The 22,496-nt window shown below is 39.8% G+C and overlaps 1 protein-coding gene across 2 annotated transcripts in view; it reads right to left on the bottom strand.

Annotated features, from left to right (window-relative positions):
* LOC149932750 (irregular chiasm C-roughest protein-like) overlaps positions 1-21,115 on the bottom strand; it is a 194,120-nt gene extending 173,005 nt beyond the window's left edge. For both annotated transcript variants that reach the window (XM_090155787.1, XM_090155791.1), the window contains exon 1: positions 20,745-21,115. The gene's annotated coding sequence lies outside the window, so the exon portion shown is untranslated. The remainder of the gene's footprint in view (positions 1-20,744) is intronic.
* Between the last annotated feature and the right edge of the window lie 1,381 nt (positions 21,116-22,496).

Raw genomic sequence — 22,496 nt, 5'->3', positions numbered from 1 at the left:
CGGGAATAAAATAAGGAATAATTTATCATAAAAGAGATATGGATCTCTGAAAGAGTTCGGCGAATACGCTACTTCCAGGAAAGAAGTAATGTTTTAATACGAATCAGAAACGCGGAGAAGGGAGAGCCTTTCGATAAAGATTCAAAGCGAGCCCTGAAAAATGATTCCAATATGTAATTGGGTGTCAAACATTTTTTTCTTTACATATATAAGCTATACTTCGAAAGCGCGGTTTCGATATGTATGGCGAGGTACCACGCGGTCGTATATATTATTCAGAGTTCTAGATTCGAATTCCCATTCAAAAGAAAGCGAAGAGAGTCTGCGGAGAATTTCGGACCATTCATTGCCACGACGAAACCTTTCATGCTAACTTTCGCTTAGAAAAGCGAGCATCGCGCCTTTTCCGCACGCACAGCCACCGATTTTTACGCCGAAAAAAAAACAGGCCAGGCGGGAGAGGCGTGTACTTTTATTTTTCGCGTGAACACTAATCTAAACTCTCGTGCGAAGGCGCGCAACTATTCCGCCCGCACTGTGCGAGACGATTTATAAAAAGCAACATTTTTCTTCTTTTACACAATTTTCGATACTTTTCTGAGAACTGACCGATTTTTCTTTTAGAATTTTTTTTGGTCAATTTCCAAGCTCCCATATACTCTTCTTTATAACATGAGGCATATCGTTTCATTTCTATCGTCATTTTTCACAGAATCGTCTGTTACGAAAGTTCCATTAGAAAACAATCCAAAGAATAAAAAGGCGAGTATAGACGGTATGTAATTTGCGAAGGTGAGAAAATGTACGTTAAATTTTATCAACTTGGAATAAAATTCACTATTTATGAACTAGCAAATATCAAAAAACACGAATAAAACTAAAGTATACGCTAAGCGTACGTTCAAATAACAGAGTACATTCGAAATACTTCAAACATAAAAGAATTAAAGAATGAATAAAAAAATTAACTCGGGATAAAAAAAGAGTCTACTACTTCGCCATCAGGTTTTGACTGACAAAACGTTTAACAACCTTTTTTTATCCCGTTACAATTTTTGGCAAACAGTATACGGCTTACTCTCTCGGCCGAAGAGTAATATCCCAAAGAGATATACGGCAACCCCGAAACGACATTTTTCATTATTTTAAAAGACTTTTGAGGCTGGAGCTAGCTATGGTTCCGAAAGGGCCTAAGTAAACCGATATAAAAAGATTTTTTTCTCTCATCGTATATATACCAACGAGGAGCTCTTAGCATCATAAACAACCAGAAATATAGACCTGGCTGGCCTCTCTACTCATTTTTATTTTCGTTTCAAAACGATAGCGTGGGGGTGGGGCGAACCAAGGAAGGGGGGGGGGCACCCATTATATAAGAACGAGTTCTAGCGTGAACAAAAAAAAATCTACAGAAACAAAAATTTTAAAGAATAAGGGTTTTTTCCCCGCTTACAGTTTTTGGGGAGCGCGGATCAGCTCAAAATTTGTCATACGTAGCCGGGCCAAATGCCACTTGAAAAGTCTAATAAATCATTTGGGATAAAATCCTTATCTAAAACGAACGGGCCGAAAACCATTCCATCACCCACCTTGTCAAGGACCCCGCACTAAAGACTATTGAACAAAAAACAGGACATATATTACGTTAGTAAATACGTAAAGCTCATAATTCACCTTAACCATCGGATTACTTTATATATATTCGTTTGTAACGTCCTATTTTTAAAGTAGCCAAAAATTAAATTACTGGAAGTCAGCTTCTCCCTGGACATTATTGAGCGGCGGTTGGAACACTTCTACAGGCGCTAAATCTATTTTGGCCTATTTCCGAACGATCGCCCTGTCAAAATGCAGTCTTTATAAAGAAATTTGCGGCGTACCGAGCGATGACACAGTTAATTTGACAATTAGCCAACTGGGTTGCGAAGCGAAGACGGGTTAGAGGGGCCGAGTTGGTGTAGAAAGAAATAAAGATAAAGAAAGTCGGTCGGTGTGTGTGTGTGCTCAGCGAGTAAAAAAAAAGACTAATTAAAGGCAAACCGTCAATCGATAAGCGGGTCGGTTTTCTTTTTCAATTCCTGGGCAAACTTAATCTTCTTCCACGAAGAGAGAGCGGTCTATAAAAGTCTATCTGCCGATGATTATTCGCGGTGGATAACGTGGTGCAATCTAGGTTTATCGCTTCTACGATTTCTAATCTTTACGAAACCAGACACGAGGCTTCGACTTAAAAATCTTTCTTTAAGCTCATTTCTACATTTGATATTCACTTCGCGCGACGAGGGTCATTTCTTGGTTGAGATGGAGACGCTAAATCGTATATTTCAATAAATTCCCATTTCTTACAAGGAGAGTACCCGAGGTGTTTATTGCCGATTTTGTTCAAAATCGGGCGTGATGTAGACCTATATGAGATATGAAATTTCCCAAAAGGAGACGTTGCACTACCCATTCGATTTGCCATGGCAACCGAAAATGTTTATGACCACTTAAAACAAAAAAATCTCCATTTAAAAAAGCATGGGATTTTCTCGGTTTCACATGGTACTTACCAACTAAAATTAAAAACAAAATCACGAAATGGGTAATTTGGACCACATTTAGGTAATTTTCATAAACTTTGGGTAAATTGGAACAATGAAAGGGGGTAAAATAAGGAACAAATCTTATTGTTGTTTTAAGTGGTCAAAAATATATTCGGTTGCCATGGCAAATCGAATGGGTAATGCAACGTCTCCTTTTCTGAAATTTCATATCTCATATAGGTCTACATCACGCCCGACTTTGAACCAAATCGGCAATACACACCTCGAGTACTCCCCTTGTTAGTGTAGACGAACCGTTTAAAATTTAAAGCATCGAGTAATTTCATCATCGTCGAATTGTTTAATCAAGAAACCGCTGATTTTAAACAAATCTCGAGCGCAGTAAAGTCTCGATTTCACTTTAAACGTTATCACTAACCGAAATTCGTCCACGCAGCGCATTCCCTTTTAAGCTATCAAAATTACGTTGGCCGTACGAGGGCGCTCGCAACCACGCGCGGATCCCGTTAAGTTGGGGTTCACCTGAAAGTATATCTCAAAGGCGTAAATGACGAAAAGCTAGACTCGCCTAGTCTATCCATCCTCGTAGCTTCGGCGATAGCATCAAGTGACTCCGTAACCGAGCGTAATCAGTATTCAAGCCACGCAAAATCAAAGCTTCCAAACTAAAGCAAAAATAAAGTACAATAGAGGCGTGAGGCGGAACCTTGGCTTCGGGAGAAAAGCCAAAAAATATGAATAACGTTTTGATGCTTTCCGGGTATTCATTTCTCTTTTACATGTAAAAAAATACGCGAACGCGCCGTGATTTTGGTGAGGTTTTTTGTACCTCTCAAAATGGCCGGTTGGGGCCGCGACGATCGAGGGGAATGAAATATTTAAGCGAGAAGGGGGGGATGAAAGAAAGCCAGAAACGTTGGTATTTGTCAAAAGATTAATTCTGGGAGAAATTCGATACAGCAAAGCGGACCTAGAAGCGACCGAGGCCCGAAAAATTGCACGCGTACGAAGGGAAAGGTTCTGCATTTCAAACTAGGTTGCTGAAGGAGTTTTTTCCACGGTAGGGGGGAGGGGGCGGCGAAGAAGTTTCGCGAGAAATAGGAGACGAGCCCGAAGCCTAATGACTAGTTTCTTTCATTAGCTTTTTCTGTCGCCTGTCTATTTTGATTCCCCTCAGTACGAAAAAAATAATAATTATAACACTTCTCTTCAGGGATGCAAGGCGACACTCGCTTCTTGCCGCTGTCTTTCTCTTCGCCATCGCAGTCGATTTTTCTCAAGAGAAAATTGCTAAAGTTCCCGACGGGGAGGATCGTATACAAGAATGCGGGTTATTAAAAATATTCCAAAATCATAATTTTTCCGTTCCTTTTTTCGCTGGTTCTCGTGTAAGTCATTGTCCTAATAAGCTCGTACCAGCGCCTTATTAACGCTCATTCTTTGGCGGCTCTCCTCTTCTTTAAGAACTAGTCCCGGTCATTCCACGGCGCACTCTGGAGGATGGTGGGAGCTTTATTAATCTCGGCCAGCCACTAAAACGCCTCGCTCCGAAAAATAGGAATTTATCCGGCGCGCGTAATGAAACCGGGAGCTTCCATTTATTCTCTTCTTTCGAGGCTTTTCGGGTTCGATTTTTGCCAGCTTGCCAGACATCAACAATGACTTTTTATTAGCGGGCGTGTTTACTCTCCAAAAAGCGTTTTTGCTTTTATGATAGAAGGAAAAAATGTTTCCGGTTTTTAATTACGGATTAACATACGCGAACGCAATTTTCTTGTTTACTTAATACGAGTAGGTTTTATAAGGTTTCTGTCGGGGTTTCTATGGCAATGAATATCGATGCGAGGCTCGACGTATCTGATTCTTTGAACTGTTAGCAGATCGATGGCGGATGACTTTCTTTCTTGTCCCATATTTAACACCTTAACAGGTTTATAAAGGATGTTATTCTACACATTAAAAAGCAGTTTTCCTGCTAGGGTGTTTATTTACACTGTTTGGGATGCTTAGGTCCTCCGTTTTGGTTACTTTTTTATACAGTTTGTGGTATAAACCTATTCCCTTCAGGGTACAAGACTACTCCTTTTAGGGTACCAAACGACTCCCTTCAGGGTGCTACAATACTCCCTTTAAAGTGTTAAAATACTCCTTTTAGGGTACTAAACTACTGCCTTAAGGGAGCTACACCCTTACGAGGTGTTAAATCACTCAATTTACGTGGTAATATAACACCCTTTATACACCTTTTCAAGTTTTTAATTTGGGACAATAAAAATCCCTTTAGATCGTTTAAATTAACATTAAAGAGTGTTTTTTTACAGATATTACACCCTTAATATACCATTAAAACACCCTTTGTTTTAAGAGTGTATGTCTCGAATATTTACTCGCCCCTTGAATTACAACTTCCTACTCTTTACGCGACAATCGGTGTTCGTAAAAAAGTGAAAGGTCAACGACTACTCCCAAGACGAAAAATTACTCAAATGGGGAAAGGTTAAGAGTAAACAAAACTAAAATCTATGTCTAGAATTCTCGCAGTTAATATTTTTCGTTCACGGTTTGACTTTGGATAATTATTCGGACGACGGAAAATCTTAATTTTTTTCTTTACTAGTTATCTTCTCGAGAAGATGAAGCTAGTATGATTCTCGAAGCGGTATGGAAGGCGAAAAGCTAGCTTAATATCGACCACTTTAAAAATAAAAAAAACGTTGTAGCAATTTAGAAAGAGTCGGCCTAGCTTTCATTTCGACACTTTTCACAATCGCTGGCTCTCAGTGACTCTCTGGACGGCGGGTTGAGATTCACGAGAGCGTAAAGAGGTTCTCAATGCGAAGAATGAACTCGAATCAAGCTCGCAAGCCATGCGAAAAGTTCCCGTCTCTCTCGTCCAACTCCAACGTCCTCTCCACCTCCTCCTTTTCCGACTCTTTAGGATTCGAGAAACCAGGGCCAGCGTTTCCTCTCGAACAACGGAACGCGCCTCTCCCCGAAAACTGCATCCTCGCCTCCCTGTCTCTGCCTCTTCCTTTCGTCGTATTATTTAGGCTTAAACGTATTTAGGAGTTAGCCGCCGCGCCGATCTCTGGCTGGGTCACAGCCTATTGTTTGCCTTCGCACCCGCCGCAAGAAGATTTAGCTCCACGATGCGAGAGTTAGCGACCGGAAAATTTGCATGAGCCAAAGAGAAAAGGAAACTGAAGAGGAAGGATCGCGAGGGGGGCGAAAGTTCAGTCCAAGATGAAGGGAGACTGGACACACTGTTTTACCAAGAAAGCTTAATGGAACGAAAACGTTGGGAAAAGTAACCGTCGTTATAGGATTTCTAACTGCGCTGCCTCTACTGTAAACGCTTCCGCGTATACTGACTTTGATTTTGTTAGTCCACGATAAAACCACAACCTAATTAATTTAGCTTCCACCATGAACGTTATTATTATACGAGTATAAATAACTTTATGAGATATTACTCCGAGATAAACATTTGTACGAATCACTTTTGGGACTTTGTAAAAGAGATTAGGAAATTCCATATTTTTATTGGATCAATGAATTTAAGATTTCGGCAAACAGGTTAAACAAATCCTAGCCAGGCAGTATAGGCGGGACAGGTCACAATCTACCTTCAAATTTAAACAGGGTTCGTACAAAATTTCCGGAATTAAATTCCCTGACATTTCCAGGTTTTCCCTGACCAAATTTCCCCTGACCATTTTTGTAGAATAAATGAATGGTTTGAGAAAAAATCTTGAAAAATATTTATTATAAATTTTTAATATATCTTTCAAAAATTTATTTGACTGATTTTTTGAGGTAATTTTAAAATTATCTTACTTTTTGGACCATTTTCAAATTCCTTGACTTTTCCCTGACCTTTTGGAATAATTTTCAAATTCCCTGACTTTTTCAGGTCGTGTGCGAACCCTATTAAATGGCGACCTCCCACGAGGGTCAGAAAAAAAATTATCTAAAATATTTATTTTTAATTTTCTTAATATTCTACTGAAATTTATTACATATAGCATAGAAATTGAAATTTTGAATACGAATTATCATATTTTATATTATTTTTTTATAGCTTTCGGAAATAAAAATGTCTACCTGGCCAAGCCCACTAGTAGTAGCGCTTGTTAGCAGACCAATTATCAATTAAGTTTCCCTTTAATATTAAGAACTAACTTAGGATTTAAAAAATATATAAATAATGCCCCTTTAGATTTGGCTTCGTTGTAAAACATAGGTGCAAAACGGTCGAAACATTGTTTGGGAAATAAAAATGGCTACCTGCCCAAGCCCACTAGTAGTAGCGCTTGTTAGTAAACCAATTTTAAAATAAGTTTCCCTTTAATATTAAGAACTAACTTATGATTTCCAAAATATAAATAATGCCCCTTAGTATTTGGCTTCGTCGACAAACATAGGTGCAAAACGGTTGAAGCATTATTTCTGGCATTGACCTATTATTAATTTACGAATAAAATATCAATAGAGCAATATTTTCAGACACTGAATATAGAAGCATTATGGACATTATAGTTTTTTCAATTTTCACAAGAATCTCCCCATTCGTATATTTTAGCAGGCCATATTTTATCACGAAGAGGCGAACGAATATTGCCATATAGGAAAGAATTGGCTTTTATTTTCCATATTGGCGTTTCCGGAAAATTGTCACAGCAGCCAGGCATTTTTATGGGCGGCGAAAATCAGAAAACAGCCGAAGATAGAGAGAAAAGGGGACCGTACGCGAAGCCCCAAAAATAAGCGGGGAAGGAGGCAGCGCGCGTCGATCATAGAAACATTGCCACCGAAATGGCAGGTTGAGAGCCAAAGAGTTACGCGCAATCTGTTAGGCAAAAAGGAAGGGCTCCGCCTCGACAATGAAAAGAGTGTCTCGATTTTTGGCAAAGCGGGGAGAAACCCCATTTTCGCCCATTTACAAATCCATAACGCGTCCGTTTTCGCCTTCCGAAATCTCCCGAACTGAAACGTCGCTGGAAGGCGACACGTACGCGTTACGAAGTCGCGACGTCCCGCGAAGGAGGATGGAAAGGAAGGCAGAAATGGCGAGAGACAAAATATAAATATATCACACTTAAGAATCGAAGGGCAATATACGGACTGGGGGGAAAAGGGAAAAATATGGAAATATTTTTTTAGCGTCAGTACCGCCGCTAGAGTTGAAGTGAGTGAGAGATAAATAAAGGGGGGAAAAGGGGGAAAAAAGTTTATTTTTTTGGAGGAAAACGAGAGAGTGAGAGTAAATGTAGGTGTCCGAAAAATAATAAAAAAAGTGAATTTCTTGGATGGGAAATTCGAAACGTGCGGGTGAATACGTTGAAAGTCAACGTTGGCGGCGGCGTTGTGGGCAAGAACAAAAGAAATTTGAAAAATGTGAAAGAGAGATTTTTCCATTTCCACACTCCCGAAATTATTTTTTTCTCTTCCCGGATTCGCTCGAGCTTTTTCCAAGGTAACCCGCATCCTCGGCCAAATCCTTTCAAAAAGGCGCCAAATATTATCAGTCCTGTTAAGGGCGCTGTTGGGAGAAGAAGGGGTGTTGAAAGCTTTAAACTTTATCAAAAAGTTCCATTCAAAACGCTCTCTCTCTTTTCGATATTATAAATAGAAAATCATGTATAGATTCCCATTCTTATTCGCCGCTGGAAGAAAGGGAACCTTTTTCGCCCAGGTGAGAAAAAACCCAAAGTTTCGACGACACTGCGGAAGAGAAAAGAGCCGAACAAGTGGAATTGCTTTCAAAAAAGGATTTTCACTCGGATGCAGATGGACGGTCGCATTTTCAATATTCGAAAGAACCGACATTTTTTGCGAAAGAAAACAATGGGAAAAACAAATGAAATTCTAATATTTTGTATGAAATAAATTATGGTATTTAAAACAAAATACATAAAATTTACCGTTAAGAGTACAGTGTATTGATTACCATTTAAGGTCTTGAAATAGTACTTTGCTGTATATTTTTGCATAATGAGAAACGCTTTTAAGGCAATAAAATATTTCTCTAACAATTCTTTGTCGTGTATCATAGGAAGCGTATTTCCATAACGATATTTTGTTCTTTTTAACAAAATGGAGTTCTTTAATAATTCTATTTCTATAAAAATCAAACAGCGGAAACTCTTATGGTATAAACAATTTTATTTTATTATATTATTATATTTATTTATAAAATGAGAGTTTCTCCAGTTTGATTTTTATATTTATACCTTGGTAATTAATAAGTTTAACATTTATAATTCTATTTCTATTAAAAATTTCAAAAAAATATCTATATTTCCCAGATTACGTCATTAACCGGTGATTTATTAGAGTGGGTATAAAATGGCCCCATATAAGAGCCCGTTTACGTTTTTTTACATCTGAAATAAAAAGTTTGCTTAGCGCAACATCACGCTAAATCTAAGACGAAAGTCTCCGAGGGACTAAACCGACCAATGACCAAATCGGTGAAGAGAATAAAAAAAAACCAGAAAGTGTAGTGGTAGAAGAAAATAGAGAAAGGTAGTGGCGGGCAGGGACAGGGGGACATCTCAGCCTGCGCGAGTCCCTGCCGCCTTGATTGACGTTTAAGGAGGGGAAATCTTATAGATTGTAAGCCAGATAACCTTTCAACACGGTTTTTCAATCAAAGTAAGCCTGTAGGTCGTATAGGTAAAGTTTATTCGCTACTAAAACAAACCCGAGAAAAGGGAGGGGGGCGGAATGGTGATGGGTATAGAGGTAAAGAGGCGAGTTGGGGGGACGACCAACTGATTTATCGGACCGGGCCTTCGGACATGGGAAAGGACCTAGGCTCTTATACGAGCGATATATATCGATAGGGTATAGCGGATTTAGATACATTGACTGGTACACTGTCAGAGGCGGGGGTCTCGGCCTTTTTTTCGGGGTTTCCGGGAGGCGGGGTCCGAAGGAGTTGGATGGTTGGGCTCCGCTGACTGAGAGTTGACCGTAAATGTGCTGACTGAAGCTCCCGGTAGACTAACTTTCGCTGGGGTTTTTTTTGGGAATACCGGAGAATGAGCTAACTCCGCAACCAAAAGCGATGTCGCTGAGTTTATCAATTGGGCTTTGGAGAATCTCAAATGCGAAAGAAAAATCCAAAAGGAACTAAACATTTAGTCGACTTTTATACCTTCAAAATAAGCTCTTAGATTTTCGGATTGTGTACGTATTTTCCCAGGGAGTGTAAATTTATTAATACGAATAGGAAACGAGTCAGCTCAAAGCGCGTATCGTTAATTGAATTTTCAAGAAAAGGATGCCGTTGGACACGCCAAAATCAAAATTAACCCGTTGCGGAGAAAAATGGAAAAGTCGTGCGTCTCAAATGCAGCCGAGATCTTGGAAAAAAATCATTTTTAATTAACTTTCTGAATGAACTTATTTTGACATTATTTTTTTAAGAAAGATATCGCGCACGAATTCTGCGAGAAAGAACGCATCCTAACGAATGAGAATAAAGAAACCCAGCTTTCGATCTCGGTGAAAGTGTGAATGACTGGAAATTTCCCGTGGAAACCTCGCAAGGTGGCTGGAAATTTATTATTCCTCGCTATTAGGCGTATCGCCATTTCTTGTCATTTAAAATGACGGACGATCCCCGTGTTTTGGGCCATTGAGGCGACTGATTGGACACAAACGAAGTCGCAGATCCATCATAGCCTCATCAATTAAAGAGGAACATTTAGAACCAACACCGTTCTTTATAAACGAACGAACAAAAGGGGTTCTATTCGTTTTATTATTTCAAAAATACGACAAATCTCTGAAAACATTTTCGATTCAAACCGATAGTCGGCGCCACCAACCCCATTTTCATTATAGAAACCACCACCGTGATAGTGTCGCGTCCGTTTTACGTTGGCAGTGTAGTGAAAGGCCGAAAACGCGTCACAGAACCATTCCAGAGACCGTGTTGCTGTTGCCTTCCTACCCGCTGCCAATTCGAGAGACCGAACAAGCAGGTGTTCCCGTAAAACGATCGCGGTTGCGTGACCCCCCAGTCCCGATGGCGTCGATTTAAAAACCCGCTTTTAAATTCCCGAAGGCTTTATTTTAGCGAAAATTTCTGACGTAAAAAAACTCTCTTGAGAAATATAGGGACCCCCTGTAAATGACGCTACCCTCCCTGTCCGAATCCTCCGGCGTTAGAGGGGCCTTTCACGTTCGGCCTTTGGCAAGGTTAAGGGGGGAAAGGCCCTAGCTGAGGGGCTAGACGCGGAACATGAGACACTCGCGCTCTTCGTGAACGAAAAAAAGCAACTTTCGTTCGGCTCCGTATTATGCTGCCACCTCTTAACGACGAATTAAACTACGCCGGGTATGTTAAAAAAAAAAATCATAATAAAGTTCTCCCAACTCCCTCCCAAACAAAAACCGGTCTGGATGTCTTCGCTTATAGTTTCTTCATCTTTATCTAAACTTTACCTTGTATATATATATATATATGATGATTTTTTTCTCTCTATCTAGCTACATAGAACGTCTGGGGGTTCGTTGCCTTTACTCGGCCTCAACCGTGCCGGACCTTTAACCTTTGCCACCGCAGCGCGGCATCGAAGAAATTCGTCTTCGTTCTTTTTACTTTTTACCCGGCGCTCAAAAAAAAAACTAAGAGAGAACCATCATTTTCTGGAAGGGTGCAACATGCCAGAATTTTTGGCTCCGCAGACACCACAATTGGGGGGGACGGAAAGTTCGTCGGAGGAAAAATAAGGCGGTGACATGTTGACCTTTGACACGCGCGATATTTCGCGTGTGAGAGGAGAGGGTTTTACGGATGCAACGTTTAGAGAAAAAAAAAGGTGGAGGAAACTTTTCTTCTAATTTTCTTAAAGGTAAAGAATTACTTCTTATTTGCGAAGGCGTATTTGTACGAGCCAAACAAAAAATACCAGGCGAAAAAGGTTTTTCTCGTCGAAAATAAATGAGTTTCCAAATGCAAAATTTAACGCGTAATTAAGGAATGAAGACTGAGACGAACTACACAAAGAGGAGATAGCGATAGCGATAGAGAAAAAGTACGCTGGTTATTAAGACGAAGAGTGAGAGCGGATAAATTCCCTTAACGAATGATTAACATAAATCTCCCATTTCTAGGTTTTAGTAGGGCGAATTACCGAAGGATTCCGTCCGATTCGAATTAATAGAGGCGCGACCCCGCTTCATCGCGAACTGGCCGGTTTGAAGGCTCCGAACGAACCGCGCCGAGCTTGACACGGGCCCTTCATTTCCCTTTGAAATGATTATGTAGATTTGATGGAATTGTCTCGTGTCAAGAGGACGTTTATGCCGGAACAAAATCGGACGATCTCGCGCGCCTTGGACAAATAACGCGTCCCCCTTTACCCTCTCTTCCCCCCTTTCGTTCTCCGGAACTCCCCGTGTCCAACATGGCCTTTGTCCATCAATATTTGAATCCTATCATTAGTCTTTGTCGCGAGGTGCTTCACCGAAACTACATAATATGTTCCGTAATAAAATTTTCCCGCCTTTATCGTCGCGCACTCTTAAGTGGAAGGTTAAGGCTAAGGTAAAGTCTGCCCGTTTCGATTAGCTCCGAAATAAAAGTCCATTATTCCAGTCTCGGAAGAAAAATATCAAGGTTTGGTATAACAGGGAGACTCAAGGATTTTCTCGTGGTTTGTCGTTTTTTAAGTGGATGAAGGTTGAACCGTTTAATCTCGAATTTTTTTAACGAAAATAATATTTTGGGACGCGAAAAACGCTCTTTTACCCCAGAAAAGGTTGCGACAGTTTAATTTGTCACCCACTTTTATCGTTCTAGATCATTAATCAGAATAAAAAATGCCATCTTTGTGTCGTCTATAATTAGACGTAAAATATTAAAAATTGATTCTCATGGTTGATTTCGAGCTTTTAGCACTCTCTTCGCTCTCTAAAAAAATGTTTCTTTAGGAACTAACACTAGATGTCTCTAGGGGTACCGCAAAAGTGAATCTCGCGTGTGGGACAAGAGATGAACCGAGCAATTGAAGTTCGGAGTTACAATTTTATCGCGGATATTTAAGATATAAGGCGGTTTATTTTAGCTGGTTCCGGGATATCGGAGTAGGGTAAGATGAGTAAGGTTATAAGGTCATTTTACTCCCATTCTGTGGTGACGAATAGTTTGAGTCGGAGTAAAAACGTTTTTACAAAATAGTTGCCTGTGGCCTTTTCAGCGGATAAATTCTGGCTAACAGACGACAAAATCCGATTTATTCCTTTACACCTCCTTTTCAGAAGGAGTAAAAAGAGTAGCCCTAATACTCCGGAACAAGCGAATAGTTTGTGGGGCGGAGTAATGCTCATCCTCCGAACAGGCGAATAAAACGTTTTAGGGTAAAAAGAGTACACGTTTAGTCCGAGAACGGGCGAATAAAACGTTTTAGGGTTAAAAAAGGACTCTTTTAGTCCGAGAACAGGCGAATAAAACGTTTTAGGGTAAAAAAGGACTCTTTTAGTCCGAGAACAGGCGAATAAAACGTTTTAGGGTAAAAAAGGACTCTTTTAGTCCGAGAACAGGCGAATAAAACGTTTTAGGGTAAAAAAGGACTCTTGTAGTCCGAGAACAGGCGAATAAAACGTTTTAGGGTAAAAAGAGTACACTTTTAGTCCGAGAACAGGCGAATAAAACGTTTTAGGGTAAAAAGAGTACACTTTTAGTCCGAGAACAGGCGAATAAAACGTTTTAGGGTAAAAAGAGTACACTTTTAGTCCGAGAACAGGCGAATAAAACGTTTTAGGGTAAAAAGAGTACACTTTTAGTCCGAGAACAGGCGAATAAAACGTTTTAGGGTAAAAAGAGTACACTTTTAGTCCGAGAACAGGCGAATAAAACGTTTTAGGGTAAAAAGAGTACACTTTTAGTCCGAGAACAGGCGAATAAAACGTTTTAGGGTAAAAAAGGACTCTTTTAGTCCGAGAACAGGCGAATAAAACGTTTTAGGGTAAAAAAGGACTCTTTTAGTCCGAGAACAGGTGAATAAAACGTTTTAGGGTTAAAAAAGGACTCTTTTAGTCCGAGAACAGGCGAATAAAACGTTTTAGGGTAAAAAAGGACTCTTTTAGTCCGAGAACAGGCGAATAAAACGTTTTAGGGTAAAAAAGGACTCTTTTAGTCCGAGAACAGGCGAATAAAACGTTTTAGGGTAAAAAGGACTCTTTTAGTCCGAGAACAGGCGAATAAAACGTTTTAGGGTAAAAAGAGTACACCTTTAGTCCGAGAACAGGCGAATAAAACGTTTTAGGGTAAAAAGAGTACACGTTTAGTCCGAGAACGGGCGAATAAAACGTTTTAGGGTAAAAAAGGACTCTTTTAGTCCGAGAACAGGTGAATAAAACGTTTTAGGGTTAAAAAAGGACTCTTTTAGTCCGAGAACAGGCGAATAAAACGTTTTAGGGTAAAAAAGGACTCTTTTAGTCCGAGAACAGGCGAATAAAACGTTTTAGGGTAAAAAAGGACTCTTTTAGTCCGAGAACAGGCGAATAAAACGTTTTAGGGTAAAAAGGACTCTTTTAGTCCGAGAACAGGCGAATAAAACGTTTTAGGGTAAAAAAGGGACTCTTTTAGTCCGAGAACAGGCGAATAAAACGTTTTAGGGTAAAAAGAGTACACCTTTAGTCCGAGAACAGGCGAATAAAACGTTTTAGGGTAAAAAGAGTACACCTTTAGTCCGAGAACAGGCGAATAAAACGTTTTAGGGTAAAAAGAGTACACTTTTAGTCCAAGAACAGGTGAAAAGAAATCATCTATTATGTTAGGTCTGGTATTGTGATATACAATTAGACAGTCAATTTATTGTTAATTTAATTTGACATTTTTATCCCTTTACGAAAACGTGTTATCATGAATAAATTGAACAATTGAACCTACACAAACACCAATAAACGTCAAACGCCGAAAGTAAAATATTCCCACTTTCGCCAATCTTTCACGTGTCCAATGAGCGGAAAAAACAGGACTCTAACGCGTTAATTAAAACCATTTAATTTACTTCCCCGTTTTTCATAATGAAGGGAGATAACAAAGGACAACTGAGGATGGCCAAATATTAATCACGCGGTTCGCGATTCGTCTGGGGAGTGCAAATATGCCCAAAAAGCCACTCCGCCCCCCGTTCGGTCCTATCCCTTTTGTCCGAATGCGTATCGTCCCTATCGCGTCCAATCTATAAGAGTGCGGTTTAATTAATCTGGTAAAAGCGACTTGGAAAAACGAAAATAACTCCCCCTCCGACCGATGGCATCCCATCCTATACTCTCCATCAACACGGGCGCAGACCATACTTCATCACACACCCACGCTTCTATACTCGATACCCGGAGCTAGTTGGCAGCGAGACGAAAAGCCGGGCTGGCGGGTACAATCGGCGTGTTTAGTAGGCGGGTTGGGTTGTTTATACACGTCGGAGAAGTGGGTCTGACTAGGCTGCCTCTGGAGGAATATGGAAGGCGCGTTTACGAAGGGTGGGGATATCGCGATGAAGGTGCCAAACATCAAAACCACGAAAGCCGATAGAGAATAAATACAATGGAAAAAGGCACGCTTTCACCCCGGTAATAGCGAGCCAGGAGTCAGAGAGGGTTAATTACTCTTGGGACACGAGCGGGCGGGAGGATGCTACTGCGCACTAGCAAAACGGCAAGCTGCCTATCTAGTAGGCCGATGGGAAATGGCCCTAGCCTTCATCTCGTCTAAACTAGAATAAGGCTATTCTAGATATGTAGGGGGGAAAGCGGAATTTCGTTGGGGGCGATACAAAAGCTTCCGAAAACTCTATTACCGCGGAGAAAGATTGGATATTCAACGGCCGCTTTATTGCTAGCTTCTCTCCTTTTCGTTCATCTAAACAGAATTATTTTGTTCAACAAATCGAGAAGCTCCATTTCGGATTCTCTTAATTGGGTTAACTCGCCTAACTTCGTCGCATTCCCAACTCCCAAAAGCGGATGGTTCCGCCCCGAATATCATTCGTATAGACGATTCTCGTTATATATATTTGGCGTACGTGGAGAGAATTAATACAAATGAATTTTAGCATCCAAAAGCGCCGTCGTCGTCGTTATGGAAATGGATCGGCGCGTACCAAAAATAAAATATTTGTTTACGAATTTCATTATTAACATAATGGATGGAGTTACTCTCTATCTCCCGTTTCTTTAGGAACTTCTACCGAGTCGCTAACAATATATACTCCATACATTTGCATTTCAAATTTGTGAAACAGATCGCTTACCGTAACCGTTTGAAGTAAATTTATTTCTACGACGGAAAAGATTAAATCGAATACCGGTTAACACGTTCAATGTTTAGGTTTGTCAAACATAAAGTATGTGGTGAGGGATTGATCACTGATTTTAAATGTACAGATTATTTCGTAAACCTTCTAGATTTTAGGTTACCTATTTCATACAGATTTTAAGGTTGTTGAACAACTATCTAAATTTAATTTCTGTAGAGTGTAAAATATGTGACAAATACCGTATACGCATCGTGCTAATAGTTGATTTTATAAAATGTCTTTACGCTTGCCCAGCTTGTTGAAATATTGCCCTGGAATAGTTCAGCCAATGCCCAAGAATGAGTTCATAAACTCTTCAGTGGGAGAGAAAACGGATCCACAGCTGAAGCGGGGAGGCAACATTTCAACAAGATGACCAAGGTTATTTTATAAAAAGAACTATTCCAATAAATGAATATATTTAATTACCGCAGAAAGAACTACATTTGGAAAGGACTGTTTAATCTATTTATTATCAAACGAATTTTGGAATACTTTTAAACTCACTGCAACATAAGTTACCACGTACAGGAGATGCTCTAATACACAATTAAATATATCTATTTCATATTTTAGCGCGCCCGAAAATATACTCCATTAGGCAGAGACACTGTCCAGCGTGATCAATCTAGGCCTACAGCCATTATAATAACTCGAGCGAGCCGTCCAAATTCCGCTACACGTAAGCCTAGCCATAAACATCCATAAATTCCAAAGTCACGCGAGCGTACAAATATTTAATAACCCTTGGCCAATTTCACGGCATTTCATCAAAACAATTTTACGGTTAACCTCATCCCAATGTATATATATATATCTATTAAATAAATGAGGATACACCTCGTGACCACCCTGATCCTCCCCGATCTCTCTCAATTTGGTGCCGCGACGACACCTTCCGCGACGGCCATATTTTAAGTCGCCTTAAGCCCGGGGTAATCATTGGCTAGATTCCTTCGCTTCTTGGGAGCCCACCGGAAAAAAACCCGAAATTTCGAATAAAAATCCGAGGCGAATTCGGGTACCTATACCACAAGCTGACAGCTGGTTGGGTCCGACGCGATACGTTCCGCTTCTACGCACCCAGGCCGACACTTATTAATCCCGCCGAGGGAAACTTATTACGGCGACGAATACTTTTAATTGACTGGGCTCATTTCATATTGGTTAACAAGTATCCGAACCTTAGGTGTCACCCCTTGAGCCGCCTCATCCACTGAGCGTCCGCTTCGACTATAGATAGAAGGGGCTGCTACGAAATTAAAACAAGATCCTCGGATATTGGTTTTTAGTTCGGCTGTATTTTCCATACCAGGGTAATCATTAAAGAGGGGAAGGGGGGTGCCACGAATTTTGGGTTATTCCTTTTTTCTCATTGCGATAGTTTCGATGAAGCGAAAGGCTTCCGAAGGCGATCCATGCATGATGACCTACTCGCTCAAGCTGAAATGTTAGCGGGCTTAAAACGCCCAGTAGCTTAAAGGATTTTTTTAGCTTCTTCGCTCTCGAAACCAGCCGTTCGAAGTTATTTCGAAACTCACGCCCACGCTCTTTGATAGCGGACTTTCTATTAGAATGGTGGAAGGGTAGCCGGGACACGTTACGAAGTGATAACGGGCGCGGAGTTCCTTCCGAGCGGCGATACAGTATATAGGCGAGAGAAAGGAGTAATTATGTTTCGGAGACTCGCTCTCTCTTCTATAAAGCTTACGAATGCGCGAAGAGAGAGAATGAGCTGGTGCGGGGGCCTCCACACGTATAAAAATAAAGAAGCCCGCGTTTTAATAGCGGCCGATATACGGAATGCTGGAACGCTTTTTTCATCTTTTTTTTTGGACACGGAGCTACTGTTTAACCCGAGCTCCCCGAAAGTCGCTCTAGCATGCCGAAAGATTTATTAAAGTCTATTTTGACTAACTTTCTCTTCGATGTAAAAGAGAGCCCGGGCTTGAATGATAAAGCGAGTACGCTTATTTTTATACGATGTTTAATAAAAGCCCAACTACATTAGCACCGTTTACGCAGAGTGGCTCCAATTTCGCGTGAATTATCAGCGCGAAAATGTTCCATTCAAATTTTAACAGTGGGAAGATCCGCTTCCGGTACACGAGAAAATGATTAATGCGTTTATAATAACTCGGTAATAATCTACATACCAGCGAAGTGAACATTGGTATCTACATCAACTATACAAATCTTAGACAATAGCCGACCTGCAGAAATATTCTATAAGAACGTACACTGTCAAAATTAAAATTGTTTTTCGATTAATATTTGTACTAGAAATTAATTTTCCAAAATTAATTTTGAGTTTCGAAATAAAGCTAATTATCAATTCGTAAGGAAAAGACTTATAAAGGTTTAAAATTTCCGTAATATTTCTTAAGAAAAAGTAATAAAAATGGCGACTAAACTCAGTTGCAACCATAGAAATGGAAATATTTTTGCAAAACTTTGGGTAGAAATATTAATATTAATATTCGCGGAATTTCGAATCCAATAAAATTTATTATTTACTAAGGTTACGACTGACGGTTGTGAGTATAACCTGACTTTCAATTTTATTTATGTTTTGCCTGTAGAATATCGGAACAAAATCAATGTTTATAAACGAAGTGAGATATACGACAAACATTCTTCAGATAAAGTAGCTAGGCGCTAACATAAACAGAACGGGCCTGTACGAGGTGCTTATAGATGGCCCATTTCGTACATACTAGAAAATTAAAAGGTTTTTAGTCCTAAAGGTTGAAGGAATTAGTGCACTGATTGATGTTAACCAGCGGCTTTTAGAGAGTCTAAACAACCAGCCACAGCAACGTAATTTAGCTCAAATAACAAAACCAATTATTTGTATATATTAAAACTTAAAATGACCTTCCTGGTTATAAATTGAAAAGGTCCTATAGAAAATGGCTAAATCAGTTACAATTTCTAAACAACCACACCCTTTTTATAGTTAAAGAAATGATTAAATATACTTTAGCTATGATTAAAAAAATGGGTACTTGTAAAAATCCATATCGTAATTATATCGTATTTCAGTTTTCCAACTCAAATGAAAAAATCGTTATACGAAAAAGAAAAAGTTTCGAATTATTAAAGTTATGTTACTGGAGTTATTTAAATATTTAAGCGATCTCATTTTAGCTCGGAACTTTAAACAAAGTTAATGGGGGGAAAAGTACAGTAGGCTGAAAATAAGCTGTGCGAAAAGGGATATATGTTGTATGTTAAATCAATATGTGGCCAACAAACAAAAGGAATACCCGCAAAAACATAACTCGGCTATGGACCTTTTCAGTGACTTTATTTTAAACGTCAGGTGGTTATCAAGCGTTATAGACAAATCAGAGATCCGATTAGGTAGCTACACCGCATTACGCGGAAGTATAGAACGGAACATTATCGTATAGGGATCCAGGGGTGAATGTTTTATAAATAAAACTCGCCCTACCGCGAAACGGTTCCATAAATTTGTAACGTGTGGGTTGTTCTAGACTCGTTAAAAATCGGCAGTTTGAAGAAACACCTTACTTTTTTAATTAAGAGCGCGGCGATTTAAATAACGCCATAAAGTGTCGGTGTTTAGTGGTCGGGGAGAACCATTAGAAAAAGTCGCCGTTCATATTTTCACCAGCCGATACGGTGAAAAAAGAAAGCGCATATAGGAAGTTAGCGGAGGTATGTCGGCCAAAATCAATCGAAGAGCCGTACCGACCCGGGTTACGAAAACCCTAATTAACCTCTACTAAGGGCTTTTAAACCCTCGGCGAACAAGGGTACGGCTTGTTTTTGTTATTTATCAGCTTTGGCAGCGGCTACGCGACCTCATAAGTAATTCATATTAGCTTTCGTAGCCAATTACGTAACAGATGTTGTTACTCTCGTATGCCAGGCCGCGCGGTATAGGGACGACGAAAGAAAAAATTTTCCCAACTCTTTCAATCTCGTTTTGCCATGATTTTGTTTTACTTTTTTGGCGTTCTGGTGGAGAAGCAGGGAGGACCCAATGGCGAGCTTATTCGTCTTCTTCCTATAAAGAAGCTTACGAGGGGGGTAGGAGGGGGCGTAATGGGACGCGAAAAATAAGCTTACAAAATAAACGTGCTTTGGTAAAATGGTCGGGTTTATTTAATAACTTTAGGCGCCCACCGCTACGCTCTAACGTATTTAGCCGGGGTTTACGCGAGTCTTTCATAGTTTATCGGTTGAAGGTAGGACCAACGCGTTCCGGATTGACGCCGAACGGGTAGATTTAACTCGTTTCGTCGGTCATACCTCTTTCCCTTCGCCGCCAAATTCGACCGCCAGTTACAACGAGAAATAGGCGCGTTTAATAATAACGCCTACGCTTAAAGCAGACGATACATCGGCACTTTTGAAGTTCAGGAAGTTACCGTACACGCTAAACGCGTACGCGAACGGGATTAATTCCCTTTGGGCGTAGATGCGTGGTTTCACTCTTTCAATCACAAGCATCCCTTAAACGTATCATCACAGTGTGTCGAAAATATCACATGCGTGAATAAATGAAAATAAACACGGCACAGCACACAAAAATATCACGTAATATATACCGAATGCGTGAGATATAAAAAGAAAAAAGCATTAAAAAAAGCAGCGTTCACTATAGGTCAAACTCGAACGAACTTTCGTGGCCGTATCGAATATCCAAAAATTCGAACGGATTTTCCAATTTTCTACGGATATCGAAAGTAAACCATGCATATCAAGTGGGTATCAAAATGCAACACGAAAAAAATGGGCAACACTTCATACGTATTGGGGGAAGGGGAGGGTGGTGTTTTTCGATATAAAATAAATGCAAAACAGGAAGCTTTCTTTTCTCGCAAGGTAACACAACACTTCGCGTGCTTACCTTTCCGAAGAAAATCCATGTTGCCGTTGAAAGGAAATAATCCAGGTTCGACTCGTAGACGCGATAAATTTCGACGAAAACGCGTCCTCGATCTTTCCCCAAAAAAGCGACGATTTTAGTTAATTTCGACGTACTCGACCGAACGAACGCGTTATTTCGCAAAACGCGTCTACCTTTTCGCGTCAACCGTTGTAAATGTCATAAATAAAACTAATAATATAAATACGCGGTGACCGATGACCGACGTTGAGAAAGAATTCCCTAGGCCTAAATAGTCCGAACGCGAACCGAATCGTACCGAGAAGTCAAAAAACTTTTTAGCCGCAGAGCACGCGCGATAGACCCGCGAAACAGCCGATATAATTCAAAAAGGAAACGCAGCAACTGTACGGCCGACGGTTGCCGGCGCTCTAGCATCGTTCCAAAAGTTACACAAGCTTCGCCCCGTTCTACAATCGCTGGAGGAAGATTTAGCTACCCCCCTTTCTCGATCTTTTCCTCGCGTCGCTCTCGCCCCCCCCTCCTTTCGCGGGTACATGGTGGCGCCGACGAACGAGGACCTTGGGAACCAAGGGACGCGTGCCCGTTACGCGAGCCGCTCGTGCCTCAGAGATCATCGCTCCTCTAATAATCCCATTTTGGAACAGATCCACAAACAAATTTCTCTCATTGTCATCGCGAACTATTTTACTCTAGACGTCGGAATATTTCACACACTATTTACCAACATAATTACATCTGGTTCGCGGATAAATTGAATTATAATTTCAAAGTAAATTGCGGGGGGATGGGGGAATCCAAGATGGCCTCTACGGAAGTTTAAGCATGATCAACTTTAATTACGTGCTTAATAATTAAACAATTTGGAAAGAAAGTTATTATAATATTATGTATGTTTATTTGAGAAATATTTTACTGAATGAAGTGAAAAGTAGGAATAAATAAATTAAAAGCAATAGAAGCTCTAAGTAAATATTATGAAGGATATGGAAAAATATTATAAGCGTATTCTTAAACAAATCAAAACATTTTTCAAATATATCCACATTTTTTAATGTTTCAAATGTCTAATGTGTTTTAAATAACTTATGGATGCACAAAAAAACATATAAGGAAAATGCATAAATTAAAAGTAATAAAAACATAAGACATCTAATTAATATTGACTTACAGAACTAGTGCATGCAGCTGCACTTTTAAGGTTACTTAAGTGGCTACGTGTTACATAAATCATTTTTGATATTACCTATACCTGTGAAAGTATGGTCTAACTAAATTTCAGTTCCTTATGATTGATTGCATAGTAAGACCAGTAATCGCTAAAGAATTCCTTACTTAAACGTTACCTTTCAGAATTTTTCGCAGGTAGCCTCATTTGTTTGGGAGAATGTTAATTTAAAACATTTTCATGTACACGCAAGGGGTTGAACATTTGCCACTTTTGTGTACAGGATTTTGGATTTTTAAAAAATCGTGGTTTTTTTATTGTGGATTTGTCATACAAAATCTATGGGAGCGAAATTCTTGGATTTTGGATTTGTGGATTTTTTTCCAAATTTGTTACAGGATTTGGTCAAATGATCGACCCCTCGTGTACACCAATTTTTGACAATTTCCAAAATGATACTTTATTTTTTGTTTTTCATGTTCCACCTGTAAAAATATCTGATATTACTAGTATTAATCAGCTTGATATTGGGAATAATACATCTACAGGTATAAAATATAATTTTGTCCTTCATAAGTGCCGGT

The sequence above is a fragment of the Leiobunum rupestre genome, chromosome 8 (assembly GCF_980474605.1).
Source record: "Leiobunum rupestre chromosome 8, qqLeiRupe1.1.hap1, whole genome shotgun sequence".
NCBI lineage: Eukaryota > Metazoa > Arthropoda > Arachnida > Opiliones > Sclerosomatidae > Leiobunum > Leiobunum rupestre.
Note: the sequence above shows the minus strand (reverse complement) of the source record. Positions and strands in the feature narration are given on the sequence as shown.